The sequence below is a fragment of the Monomorium pharaonis genome, chromosome 6 (genome assembly GCF_013373865.1).
Source record: "Monomorium pharaonis isolate MP-MQ-018 chromosome 6, ASM1337386v2, whole genome shotgun sequence".
In the NCBI taxonomy this organism is placed as follows: domain Eukaryota; kingdom Metazoa; phylum Arthropoda; class Insecta; order Hymenoptera; family Formicidae; genus Monomorium; species Monomorium pharaonis.
In genome coordinates, this window is record NC_050472.1 from 13,320,079 (window position 1) to 13,335,505 (window position 15,427).

A 15,427-nucleotide genomic window follows, 5' to 3' on the forward strand; every position below is an offset into this window, starting at 1 on the left:
ACATACTTTTTGCCGTTAAAAAATTTTATTTTTTTTAAAATAAGTAAGGAACTATCATAACTCGAAGGAAGAATTTAGCGTTATGCGCTTCTGTGTAGCCATTGTCGCTTGTCGCTTTCAAATTAACTAAGTCGCGAAAAGAATAAGCCTCGTAGGCGACCGGGCGTTAACGGCTCCGATAGCCAGCTACTCAGCCCTAAAATGGTAGAGGGGGAGGTTCGGCGCGGGCGGATGGAATCGGGAAGGCGAGAAAACTTTAGACACAACGTAAATTTAACAATAAAATTAATAAATATATTTGACAGTAAGTAATACAGAATTAGACGGCTCTATTGGGCGGCAATGGTGACTCACGCGCGTTGCAAGCTGACGACTGCTTGAAATCAAGTGTCGCGAAAACGAGATAATTAACGGACGGATTATTTTGCGTACGCGGGAATTCTCCGACTTGTCTACGCTTTATCCTGTGTCGCTGGTGGACGCCGAACTCCCGATAGGATAACGGCTTCGCCAAGGGCGAACGGGACGAATAGTAACTTCGAGCCCGCGCGGCACGCGACGGACTCGTGCTCTTCCACACGTTAAAGAATCTCGCGAGTAATCTGCGCGATAATTATTATTCGCTCGCCAACGAGGCGGTACAGGACAATTACATAAAATTTTACAAGAGCGCAATTACGGAAGGACTCGCGATATAGATGCGACCGATTAGATCAAGATTTTCTAACAATAAAGTGTAAATGCGCGACAATTCACAGCGCGGTTAGTAACTCGCGACACGATTACAAAACGAAATTACAATTGACTCGGCTGCGGATCGAGACGCACACGCAACGTAATGATAACACGAAACGAACAGCACGGAGCGAACTCACGCGGGCGGGTACGATCGGGTGAGGTGGCGATGCTCCAAAAATTTCGCGCTACTTTGCAACGTTACTCCCGTGCTCGGGACATACGGTAATAAACTTTCGAATCTTTCGCGACTCGCCCAACCGCGAAATCGGTGACTTGACAAAGTATTGCGACGCTCGTCTCACCAAGTCACCTTCTTTTCGCCTGCCTCGTCCGGGTCGGGATATTCTCCGACTCCTGCGTCCTCTCTTACAAGATTCGCTGCTCGGGACTCCGGATTGCACGCACTTTATCAGCTAACGTCCGCAGCACGAGTGAGGAATCCTAGATCCCGCGGGGGCCGCTTGGCGACGCGCCTCGCCTTGCCTCCGATACTCCGGGCCCTTATTGGTCGATTTTCCAAAAATCGACTTTCGCGCAGCACGCGACGTGCACGCCGTCGCTGGCTGATTGATCCAGGCGAGGTAATCGATACTGTTGGGCCCCGTGCGCATAAACTTCCGGCGCTTTCCTCTGGCAGATTCCTTTTTCCTGGCCGGGCGCCTTCTTCGCCACCGGGGCGTCATTTCCTCCTCGACGAGGGCGTTCACTGATGTCAAATTGTCCTGATCTCCGCCGGGACTAGCGCAGGATCGGATTCGTAGGCGCCCCGTTGGAACATCGGTCTCGCGCGCCTTCGCTGAATCCTGAAAGCGTGATTTGGCGGCAGTATCGGAATTCTTACGTGAGAATTGTAGGCAAGACAAGGGCGGTATTATCTGTGGACCCCCACTCGAAAAGAGTCTCCGTTATTCCTTCGGTGTCCGCTCACCTGGTGACCTCCGGGAATGTTCTCCATCGAGACGAGACGCCAAAAAATTACAAGATAGATCGCTGCGGCCACCGATTTCCGCCGCACTCGCGATGCAGCGCTCGTAAAAATCTTAACGATTAGTACGCGGACAACACACGAGACGTCACACACACAAAAACACGAGACAACACGCTTTTGCATCCCTTACCGAGCGGGAGGACGCAGGATCCGCGTGATGTTAACGCGTAAGGGCCACTAAGGCCCTTGTGACGGACAGCAGCCTGCGGCTGTCACGTCACAGCCCATAAACCTTCTCAATTCCTCATAATATATTTATCATAATATTACAATTGCTCTCTCTTACGTGTGAAATGTTCGAGGAAGGTCTTTTTCATATTCTTCTCCGCATACGCAGCAATTCACCACCATTATTTCAAGTTGTTTACGTAAAATTATTCACACGTTAGACTCACTAACCCCAAAATATCCCTTTTAATCATCTGATCTCACATGTGAAGTTCACATCGACACACGCATACTATGACAATACGCGCTCACGCTCCGACACCGTTATTGGTCCCTACGCTTCCCCACTATTCTGCATTAGAAAGAAATAGCAACTCAAGTTAAAGTCAGTTATCCTTTTCTCAGTGACGGATACCCCCACTACCTTCATGAGCAGTCTATTTTAATAAGTCTATGGACTCACCAAAAACAATATGGAGTATGTCAGTAATTTAATTTAAAGCAACTTTATACAGGGAGTCCCAGAGCATACTGGTCACTGTTCATAAAAAGGTAGATGGGATCGAGATGAACATAAAAGTTCAATATTGTTGTGGGTTTGGTCTGCTAATAATCAAGATATAAATTTTTTAAATTATGCGAATGAGTGCGCGTCTTGCGCGCCGAAGGAAGGGCTCCTCGAGCCGCTCGAGCCATAGAACGGCCTACTGTCTCAAGCATTGGCTGCCGGCGGCGGCGGCGGCGGGGAGAAGCAGAAGCGTGGCGTCGTCGCCGTTCCCACGTCTCGCCGCACCACGCCTAAGCTCGCGTCGATGGCTACTACGCACACTCGCGATTACATGACGAGATTATGAATTATTAATAAAAATAGGATAAATTTAAATCGTAATAAACTTCTGTAAATAAGAAAGTCGAAAAAGAGAAAGCGATGGAAACGTATGGAACCTGCAAATAATATAATATTTACCGCATCAAATTCTCTCATCGTTTTTTATGGAATATTAAATTAACGAAGATTTATCACGATTGATTCTTTATACATTCTCCTTTTGTAACTATCTTATTAGAAAATTACGAAATGCACGAAATACTATCCCTAATATGCATTCTTTGTAAAATAAAACGATAGAAAAATATTCACGTTTGATCTAACGACTTCAGGATAAATTATTCGATGCGACTTCTACGGTAATTATAGGTAATTAGAGCTCAATGTTATGTCAAGTATCGTTAGTATGATTAATTAGAAAGGATTTTTTCTTGTATATGATAGAGAACTTCGAATTTTTTCTATTGTTAATACATTATAAGTCACTGAAAATCTGTCGTAATTAATAATGCAATTAAAGGTAGAAGAAACTGTAAGTTTTCTATGGTTATAAAAGAAAATCCTTCATTGTGTTAACAATACATGATATTGAACATTAATTTTTAAGCATAATTATCGTAGCATCGCGCCTAAGCTGTCGTGAAATCGTTACATCAAGAGGGAATATTTTTTTGTGTTATTACAAAAAGTGTAACATATATGAATAATTATTTCGCGCATTTTAGTATGACATCTCTCTCCTAGTACTGTCTCTCTCTCGAGAGAGCGCGACAGAGAGAGGAGAGAGAGAGGAGAGATGACGAGAGGAGAGAGCGAGGAGAAGAGAGAAGAGAGAGAGAGAGAGAGAGAGAGAGAGAGAGCGAGGGAGAGCGGCGAGCGACGAGCGAGAGAGAGAGGAGAAGGACGAGAGAGATCGAGAGCGAGAAGGCGGAGATAGCTCGCTCGATCGCTGAGACGCATCTGCGTCGAACTCAGCCCCATCCGTGCGCTCTTCTGTCGCTCTCTCTATCTCTCTCGATCTCGTAGTCTACTGATAGCGCTCTCTCTCTCTCTCTCTCTCTCTCTCTCTCTCTCTCTCTCTCAAGGACTACGTAGTACACAAACACAATAGATATTACCACGTTTAACAACATCTTTGTATTATTCTACTTTCATTATGTGTAATTTGAATAAAATTTTAACAATTATTATTTCTTCATATTTTCAGTGTTAAACACGATCGAAGAAAAAAATTATCAAAAATTATCACTAAAACTGCGATAAATAATTAACACGATACTTTCTCTTTGAGTGTCGTGTCGTGTTTAATTGTTTAAGATTCTCGCATTCGTTATATCAAAACTTCTTAAATTTATTGCCAGCATTGTTGAGAGTGGGTCGGAGAGATTCTCTTTGCAAAACATTGCCAAATAAGGCAATGTTTTGAGAAAAGATTAACAGATCTCACACGCTCCATCCACAACAACAATGAGAGGTGCCACGAGTTAAGCACGCAAAATCACGGTGCGGCGGAATTCAATTGGCTCATCTCGATCTCCCTTAGTTTTCGTTTCTGTCGAAAGCGGAGGTCTTTTGTCACCGACACACTCGACCGTTCGCCAGAACCTTGTACGGACGCGTCTCCGCTTTCACGCGAAGAGTCACTTCCTTTTTCGCGCTCTAAACTCAGCTGATAATTTCTGCCTGAATTCCGCTCGCTAAGTGCACAAAGGGTTCTCCGATCAACCCATTCGCGTTTCCTTCAACCAAATCGCGAGTGCGGTGATAAGTAAACGCATCCACTAAAGTATATCATTTTTTTAAATTTAATTTATGTAAATAGTGTGTAATAGTTTAGAAATACAGTTTTTTTGGTGACTAAGCTAGTGTAACCCCACTGATTCTCACACTCCTGAACATTAATATTAAAAGTGTTAAAAAATAGTAATCTTGTTAAAAAAATTTTATATGACATTTAATGAAACTCTAATAATATTGATTGGAACTGTTGTTAAAAATGAGGTTTATCGTGTTTCTGTAAATACTTTAGAGGGAAAGATATTCCTACTAAATTCGCGAAGTACATCTTTTTATCTTTGTTTTTTTAATGTAAAAATTGCAGCAACGTTCTGCTTTATTTTTATAAAAAACTCTAGAATTGTAGAACTGTTAGTGAAATTATTTTCTTGATATTAAGTAAGTGACATTTCAAAACAATACAAAAAATATAAAAATTTTACATTTTGTTCTATTATTACGTTTGAATTTTTATGTAAAATTTTGAATTCTGAATTCTTTTATTGATTATTGAATTTTTTACTTACTTGTGATTCGTATGTAAAATTGAATTTTGTACTTTTTTTGTAAATTCTATATAAAAGTAGCATTACGAGTTAAATTAAGTTTTTTACATTAAAATGTAAAAAAAATATTGCTCCAAAAATTCACTTGAATTCACTTATTCGTTAAAAAGTTATTTATCAAAAATTATCACACGCACACGCACGCACGCACACACACACACACACACACACACACACACACACACACACACACACACACACACACACACACACACACACACACACACACACACACACACACACACACACACACACACACACACACACACACACACACACACACACACACATGTTGTATAGGTCATTATAAGAATAAGTTTTCATTTTCGTTTTTTTATAGTTTTAAAACATTCACGGTCACAATTTTTTGTTAATTAATAAAAAAATAATCAGGAGCATACAGTTTTACATTTGGTAACTTTTAGCTATAGTATTGCAGAGTCAAAGACATTCTCAATAAAAGTTGAGTCAACTTCACAAATCCAAAAATTTTATTTGTGAAGTTGACTCAACTTTTATTGAGAATGTTTTTGACTCTGCAATACTATAGCTAAAAGTTATCAAAATTAAAACTGTATGCTCCTGATTCTTTTTTTATTAATTAACAAAAAATTGTGACCGTGAATGTTTTGAAACTAACTGTAAAAGAACGAAAATGAAAACTAATTCTTATAATGACTTATACAACATGTGTGTGTGTGCGTGTGTGTGTGATAATTTTTGTGTGATAATAAATAACTTTTTAACGAATAAGTGAATTCACGTGAATTTTTGCAGCGATATTTTTTTACATTTTAATATAATTTTACATTTTAATGTAAGAAATTTAATTTAACTCGTAATGCTACTTTTATATGGAATTTACAAAAAAAAGTACAAAGTTCAATTTTACATACGAGTCAAGAGTAAATATAAAATTTAATAATCAATAAAAGAATTCAGAATTTAAAATTTTACATAGAAATTCAAACGTAATAATAGAACAAACCGTAAAATTTTTATATTTTTTGTATTGTTTTGAAATGTCACTTACTTAATATCAAGAAATTAATTTCACTAACACTTCTACAATTCTAGAGTTTTTTATAAAAATAAAGCAGAACGTTGCTGCAATTTTTATATTAAAAAGACAAAGATAAAAAGATGTACTTCGCGAATTTAGCAGGAATATTTTTCCCTCTAAAGTATTTACAGAAACACGATAAACCTCATTTTTAACAACAGTTCCAATCAATATTATTAGAGTTTCATTAAATGTCATATAAAATTTTTTTTAACAAAATTACTATTTTTTAACACTTTTAATATTAAACACGATACGACACTTAAAGAGAAAATATCGTGCTGATTATTTATCGCAGTTTTAGTGATAATTTTTAATTATTTTTTTCTTTGATCGTGTTTAACACTTTAAATATAAAGAAATGATAATTGTTAAAATTTTATTTAAATTACACATAATGAAAGTAGAATAATACAAACTAAAGATGTTGTTAAACGTGGTAATATCTATTGTATTTGTGTACTACGTAGTCTTGAGAGGGACAGAGAGGGAGAGAGGGAGAGAGGGAGAGAGGGAGAGAGGGAGAGAGTGGTGTCATACTAAAATGTGCGAAATACTTATCCATAGTATGTTACACTCTTTGTAATAACACAGAAAAATATTCCCTCTTGATGTAACGGTTTCACGACAGCTTAGGCGCGATGCTACGATAATTATGCTTAAAAATTAATGTTCAATATCATGTATTGTTAAGAACGAAGGATTTTCTTTTATAACCATAGAAAACTTACAGTTTCTTTTACCTTTAATTGCATTATTAATTACGACAGATTTTCAGTGACTCATAATGTATTAACGATAGAAGAAATTTGAAGTTCTCTATCATATACAAGAGAAAATCCTTTCTAATTAACCATACTAACGATACTTGACATAACATTGAGCTCTAATTACCTATAATTACCGTAGAAGTTGCATCGAATAATTTATCCTGAAGTCGTTAGATCAAACGTGAATATTTTTCTATCGTGTTATTTTACAAAGAGTGCATATTAGGGATAGTATTTCGTGCATTTCGTAATTTTCTAATAAGATGGTTACGAAAGGAGAATGTATAAAGAATCAATCGTGATAAATCTTCGTTAATTTAATATTCCATAAAAAACGATGAGAGAATTTGATGCGACAAATATTATATTATTTGCAGGTTCCATACGTTTCCATCGCTTTCTCTCTTTTGACTTTCTTATTTACAAAAGTTTATTACGATTTAAATTTGTCTTATTTTTATTAATAATTTATAATCTCGTCATGTAATCGCGAGTGTGCGTAGCAGCCATCGACGCGAACTTAGGCGCGGTGTGGCGAGACGTGGGAACGGCGACGACGCCACGCTTCTCCTTCTTTCCCCCGCCGCCGCCGGCAGCCAATGCTTGAAACAGTAGGCCGTGCTATGGCTCGAGTGGCTCGAGGAGCCTTTCCTTTGGCGCGCAAGGCGCGCTCTCATTCGCATAATTTAAAAAATTTATATCTCGATTATTAGCAGACCAAACCCACAACAATATTGAACTTTTATGTTCATCTCGATCCCATCTACCTTTTTATGAACAGTGACCAGTATGCTCTGGGACTTCCTGTATTGTGACGTTGTAATTATCGATATATGAAACTAAATGGGATCTTTTAAGCGTTTTGTGACGAAAATTTTCTTTCATATTCTTTCGATAATGGCTAACATGGCATATATTTTTTCGCATCATTATAATTACAGTAGAAGCTCCATATAGCCAGGTCTCGGGGGTTTGCGTCGTGGCATTAAGGCCGGTATTCATAGTCGAATCTTATTCAAGATCCATCTTAAGCACGATCTTGAGACGTCAATGCTATTATTTCATTGATTAAGTAAGTCTCAAGTCGGCTCAAAGCTAGACTTAAGACAATCCTTGAACTTAAGATCGGTCTATGAATTCCGTCCTAAGTGAAATTGTGGCACTACAGAGTAACCCCACCCTATCGACAGAGTGGCGTACACGACGTGAGCAGGCTGCGCGGCGCTGATGCGCGGTAGGACGCATAGTGGGGGAATAGATTTTCTCTTCGGCGAGACAGTAAAGAAGGCATTGAAGGGAAACGCAATAATACGGAGAGTGGCAATACGGAGCTTCTACTGTACATATATACTCAATTCACCTCCGTATATTTAGCAGACAACTTTAATATTTCTTATTTTCGACTATTCTAGTTGTTTGCGAATTGTTTTCGCAAGTTTTCGAAAACGCTTTCGTAGTTTTCGAAATAATAGTTCAGTTAAAATTAATAAATAAAAATTGGTCGTTGAGCTAGCAGACATAACATTAAAAATCATTTTTTCATACGTCAATCGATTCAAAATCATTTTCGAAACACGTCTGTAAAATTTCAGAGTTTTCGAAATAATAATTTTGTCTAAATTAATAAAATAAAGTTAGTATCTAAAAATTCCCTATGAAGTTCCGCGAATGAAATTTTTAGATACTAACTTTATTTTATTAATTATAACGAAATTATTATTTCGAAAACTCTGAAATTTTACAGACGTGTTTCGAAAATGATTTTGAATTGATTGACGTACAAAAAAATGATTTTTAATGTTATGTCTGCTAGCTCAACGCCCAATTTTTATTTATTAATTTTAGCTAAACTACTATTTCGAAAACTATGAGAGCGTTTTTGAAAACTTGCGAAAACGATTCGCAAACAATTAAAATAGTCGAAAATAAGCAATATTAAAGTCGTCTGCTAAATGTATGGAAGTACTCATTCAGCTTTCTCACACTATACTGCGTACAACCTAAGGCCGAAGGCAGAGAACAAGACGTAGGTGTTGTACATGTCGTAGTATACTATTCTAGACTCTAGAATAGTAGTATATTACGACTTACGTTTTTCTCTGCCTTACCCTACGACTACGACTGCGACACCTACGTCTCGTTCTCTGTCTTCGGTCTAACACGGCCGACTACGATAAACTTAGACTATGATTGCATCTAGAGTTGGAATATATTCCGGTGTACTAGAGCACTAAAAAAGTAGGTATTCTTACGTCCGCCATTTTTCTTCAAACTAGCATAATGTTTTACATATATCGCAATACATCGCAATAACCTTTACAGTTTCAAGATCATAAATATTGTGTCTTCGTTTTGTCGCATAAAGTTTGATGCTTCCAAAGATTATTGACGTATACAGGGTGTAATGTAATCGGAAGCCATCCCGTAATGGAAAGATAGATGGGATCGAGATGAACATAAAAGTCCAATATTGTCTTGGGTTAGGTCTATCAATAATCGAGATATAAATTTTTCAAATTGTACGAATGAGAGCGCGCCGTGTGAAGAGCCGAGACGCTCGAGCTGTAGCGCGGCCCACTGTGTCGAGCATTGGCTGCCGGCGGCGGGGGGAAGAAGGAGAAGCGGTGCCGCTGCCTGTGCTTCGCCGCCTTCGCGTCTCATCGCACCGCGCCAACACTCGTGGCGATGGCAGCTATGCACATTCGCGATTACTTAACAAATTAGGAGTTAGCAAAGATATGACAAATTAAAACCATAATAAACTGCTGTCATTAAGAAAGTCGAAAGAGCGAAAGCGATAGATACTTATGGAATCTACAAATAATCTAATTTCTATCGTAATTGTGAATAAGTAAATTAATAAAAGTTTTTCGTACATTCACGAAAGATTCTTTCTTTTCCTTAAATATCTTGTATCATGCCTGATCTAACGATTTCGTGATTAAATTATACGATACGATCGTAATTATACTTGGAGATGTTAATGTCACCAGTATGGTTAACAACAAAGCGTTTTCTTTCGTTATTATACAATAGAGAACTTAAGTTTACGAAATATTCCAACAGAACTATTAAACACGATGTCTCCGTAGATATTTTGTCATATTCCAACGAGAAAATATACTTTCCTAACAGGAAACGAGAGAACGATAGACAATGATATCACTTCTTGAAATTCTTTTTTTTTCAGACAAGTAATGGATTACGAAAGAGAAACCAATTAGATTTTTGTATTTTTCTTGATATCTATTCTGAATCAATCAGTAAAAATCTGTCGTAATTAATAATGTAATTAAAGATAAAAGAAATTCCGAGTTCCCTATCGTTATGAAAGAAAAACTCTTCGTTATATTAATAACATTTGATATTGAACATCTCTAAGCATAATTATCGTAGAAGGCATAATCTATTGTGAAATCGTTACATCAAGAGATATTTTTCTATCGTGTTATGAACAATGAGTGTAACATATTATATGGATATATCGCGCATTTTATAATTTTCTAATTAAATATTTACGAAATGAGAATGTATGAAGAATCAATCGTAGATATTAATTGTGATAAACCTTTGTTAATTTAACATTCCATGGAAAAAAAACAATAAGAAACGATAAGAGAATTTGATGCGGCAAATATTATAATACACTTATAAAAGAAAATTATCACTTTAAGAATCAATTGTAAATTTATGTTAATTTTTTATTAATGTTTTCATCAAGGATTTAACAGTACGACACAATTCGATAAGAAACAAAGTTAGAATTGTATGATACTGTAAATAAGATATTTAAGAAAAAGAAAGAATCTTTCGTGAATGTACGAAAAACTTTTATTAATTTACTTATTCACAATTACGATAGAAATGTGTACAAGTGTACAAGTGTAAAAGGTGGATTTTGCACTTGTACACATGCGCGAACGAGAGAGAAAGGTATGACCCAAAGCATGCTAGTCTTTTCCCTCTGAACTTTACCCTTACTCCTGCAATGCTCAGTCTAGATATACTATGTCTATGGGTGTACCAGCGTCGCCGGCGCCACCATTTGGTATATTTTTAATAGCGTTTTCAACCGGCCCGGGTTAATCGCTCCGGGAGCGATTAATCACGTCATAAGGCCAATCATTCTTCTGAAGAAGGGAATAACTGTGATTGGCCAGTTCTAGAGGAAAAGAACCTGAGACGGATTAACCCAGCACTGGTCGAAAACGCCAAAACAGATTTTCGCCTCATTCAAAATCACGGAGATCGAATTCTCCTAATTCTAATCTTCATATATTAAAGTATGGAAATCAACGATTTTATACACGAAAAAGTGACACGAGAAGGATCACTTTTGACGCACATGTAACAAAAATTTAATTGAAAAAACTAAATCAATTAAATTATATTAAGACAAAAATTGGATAAAGTTCTGAAAACGACTTACCTCCAATTTTTTTGAAACTACGTACTCTTACATATTTTGGGGCGCTGATTACGAATATGATAGTGAATATTGGCGCAAATTTGATTTTTATAGTGAAAACCATGAAAAAACTATAAAAATGGTTTTTTCCATTTATTTCCGTAAGTAATGGAAATTTTTAAAAATACTTCAAACAAAAGTTGTAGATCTTATCGAAATACACATTTTATGTCCTATTTATTTTTGCCATAAAAACAGTAGTTTTTGAGAAAAACGACGTTAAATGTTCAAAAATTTATACAACTTATTTAACACACGCGTCGAGTTTTATTAGTTAATTTTAATACTTTTAACTATATTTAAGTACATTATATGTATATATATATATATATATATATATGTGTGTTAAATGAGTTGGATAAATTTTTGAACATTTATATATACATATAATGTACTTAAATATAGTTAAAAGCATTAAAATTAACTAATAAAACTTGACGCGTGTGTTAAATGAGTTGTATAAATTTTTGAACATTTAACGTCGTTTTTCTCAAAAACTATTGTTTTTATGGCAAAAATAAATAGGACATAAGATATGTATTTCGATGAGATCTACAACTTTTGTTTGAAGTATTTTTAGAAATTCTCATTACTTACGGAAATAAATGGAAAAAACCATTTTTATGGTTTTCGCCATGAAAATCAAATTTTCGCCAATATTCACTATCATATTCGTAATCAGCGCCCCAAAATATGTAAGAATATGTAGTTTCAAAAAAATCGGAGATAAGTTGTCTTCGGAACGGTACCCCAAAAATTTTATAATTAATATATAACATGTTGATAATTAAATTGTTTTTTGTTTTTGAATTTAAGTTGAGCATCCCGCAATTTTTTCATTATTTCTTTACACATGTAAAAAAACTAATTACATAAAAGAAAGAATTCGAAAAATTTTGTATTTTGTAATACCGGTCATTCCGTAGAATTTTCTTGAAATATTATTTAATTTTAAACAAAATTTAAAACATTTTGTACAAAATGAAAATATTTTTAAGTATTAAAAAATTATGGATATATCAAGATGGATGTGAAATAGGAGGTGTTTTCCATAAAGAAAACGAAGAAACGAATTAGTAAGATAGCTTCTTTCTCTAACTTAAAATGTGTTAGAGAGAAAGTGCCATACTGACTCGTTTCTTGTTCTTTTTTTATGGAAAACATCTCCACCTAGAGTAGCAAATGGGAAGCTATGGTGCGTCAAAGCAAATTCCCACTCCGCCCTCTGGCGCCAGAGGCATTGCCTAAATAGGTGAAGGAAAGGGGTCAGACTGTTTTCCTAACTTCTGATTAACTAATGTTTGGGAAGGGGGGATAATTTAACAAGGGAACCTCGCAAACCCGAAAATTCTGATTTTAATGAAACTTGGCATAAATGTAGAGAGGGTAAATACATGAATTTAGAAATTTTTTGTTTGGGCTTATAAACGCTTTATAGGGTTGAAACCATCCTTCAAAGATAAAGACATTTTTATTTTTTCTGGATATATCTCGTAAATCAAACGAGATATAAAAAAATATTTTATACAAAAGTTTTACAGTATAAATACCTCTGTTTAATGCTATTTATGCCGTTTAATGCCGTTTATGCTATTTATTAAAAAAAATTTTTTTTTCAAAGTGAATAGCATAGTTAAATAGAGGTATTTATGCTGTAAAACTTTTGTATGAAATATCTTTTGATATTTTGTTTAGTTTACGAGATCGAGAAAAGGCAAAAACCTTCAACTTTTGAAGGGTATTTTCAACTCTTTAAACCGTTTATAAGCTCAAACGAAAAATGTCTAAATTCATGTATTTACCCCCTCTACGTTTATGTCAAGTTTTGTTAAAATCAGAATTTTCGGATTCGCGAGATTTCTTTTTAAGTCATGAGTCGGGTCGTTCTGATTGGCAAGCACCATATTCATCTAAAGAGCTAATTGGATTGCATCGAGAGCGCCTCAAATGCACACAGTGTAAAACCGATATCACCAGTCAGATTACTGCTTTAGTTAAAGTTAGGATAATTTTGATTGGTGGTATCCGTTTTATACTGTGCGCATCTGGGACTTGCACAAAGAAAATTAGTCGGATTTTCATTAAGATGTAAGTGTTGGGGCCGGGAAAAATGAAGGCTAGGAACATGTAAGATTTTTGGACGTCAGGAGGTGGGACTAAAAGAAATACCTGAATGTGCAGTTTTTTTGTGCGCATATTATTGAAAGGAGAGTGGGGATGAGGGAAATTCAGGTCGAATTTTGCTTGAAACGAGGACGGAGGAAATTCAGAATAAGAAAAAGTAAGGACAAAGGGTGACAAGTAAATAAGATAAAGTATAAACGCTTGTTTTTATTGTTGGAAAATATGTAATTTGGAAATTTGTTAATTTTTTTTTCATGTAGACTTGACTAACATAAGTAAAACGGCTTGTCTGAGCGTAGTCGGTCTTTCTTTTACTAAATAGAATAATTTTTTTCTCTTCATTGGATAACGGTTTTTTGATATTTACTTGTTCGCTTTGAACATTCTCTGCTTGTTTTTCTTCTTGTTCCTCATCGCTTTTATCTGTATAATCGTTAGAAAGACTAGAGTGGCACGAGCGACGGATGTTTAACCAACGTTTCAATTTGTAAGAGTTGCGTAACGCACAAAGAAATTTAATGTTAGCGCGAAATCCGTGATGACTGCAACGGTGACGAGTGAATCCCAAATGCGCACAGTGTAAAACGGAGATCACCAATCGAACTCTATAAATTTATCCCAACTTGAACTAAAGCAGTAATCCGATTGGTGGTGTTTTACATTGTGTGCATCTGGGACGATCCTACGGTGACTGTGCTTGTCGGCATCAGTTAAATTTTTGAATGAAAGGGAATATACTTCCAGGTTATATACGTTTATGGAGAGCAGATTATGCAAGTAACTTGCTTTTTTTGTCCCCTCCCTGACGAGCCAACTTGACAACAATCAGACAGTATAGACAAGTAATAGATGCATACCAAACAAATTTTTGACCGAATAGGCATAACTAGACAGATTTTGTACATGTAAACGTCTAGATATAATCTGGAATTAATACAAAACGTATTCCGTCTACATTTTGCCAGAAGTTGTCGCAAAAATATTGCGTCGAGATTATGGCCAAGTCTAGTCCAGATTATTTAGATAGAATCCATTCAGATTTAGTCTAAGATTTATTCAGAAAATCAATTTACTCTTTATTAAAAATTTTTGAAAACAAATCAAAATATTTAATAATTCAAGGCAGTAATTTATTTAAATTATATCTAAGGCATATTCAACCCTGATCGGCCAACTTGGCAAAAATTAGACAATACGGACAAATGCTAGATGTATATTTGAGACAATATTTGATCGAATAGACAGATTTTGTACTAAACGTCCAAATACAGCCTGGAATTAATATAAAATGTTCAGTATAATTAGTGTGCGGCGCCGCCGGTAGGCCATTAGGCGATTCTGTCAGGAGTAAAGTGCAGCCGACGCGCTACATAAAGATCACCTGCAGCACAATTGAGGCAAGCAATAATCAACTTTCTTCGCTACGAGAGGACGATGTGACAAGAGAACCGTCACGTAATACTTTTATGATTTATTATTTTATTTAAGTGAACAAATATATAGACAAATATTTAACTAAAACAGATCTAAAAATGAGGCTACTGGATGGACCCGTTGCGCACGGACATGCACACGAATCCGTTTGTGCTAGGACCTGATTGCACACGATACGATTCCGCATCGCAGATAATACATGGGTAGAAATCCTGAAAGGAGAGACTGGCATAAGTGGACAAACTTTTAATTGGCTTGGTACAGAATGGCGGAGCCAATCAATGATAAGTAGAAACGCGGAAAATTTAAATAGAAGTTTAAGAAATAAAAGCAAATTATCAGTTTACCATTACAGTTTTATTTAATCACAATATTGAATAAATATAAATAAACTGGCCATAAGTAAACATAAACATAAAAAGTAATAAAATATAAAATGATAAACACACATACATAAAAACAAAAAATAAAATAAAATATAAACACACACACACACACACACA

At 35.8% G+C, this 15,427-nt stretch overlaps 1 protein-coding gene and 1 long non-coding RNA gene across 4 annotated transcripts in view; both read left to right on the forward strand.

Moving 5' to 3' along the window:
* Positions 1-15,427, forward strand: part of LOC105834969 — a 153,325-nt gene that overhangs the window by 86,269 nt on the left and 51,629 nt on the right. The window lies entirely within an intron of this gene.
* On the forward strand, positions 12,308-15,259 carry LOC118646023. Its single transcript, XR_004963657.1, has 2 exons — positions 12,308-14,945; positions 15,015-15,259. It is a non-coding gene; the product is annotated as an uncharacterized LOC118646023 (long non-coding RNA).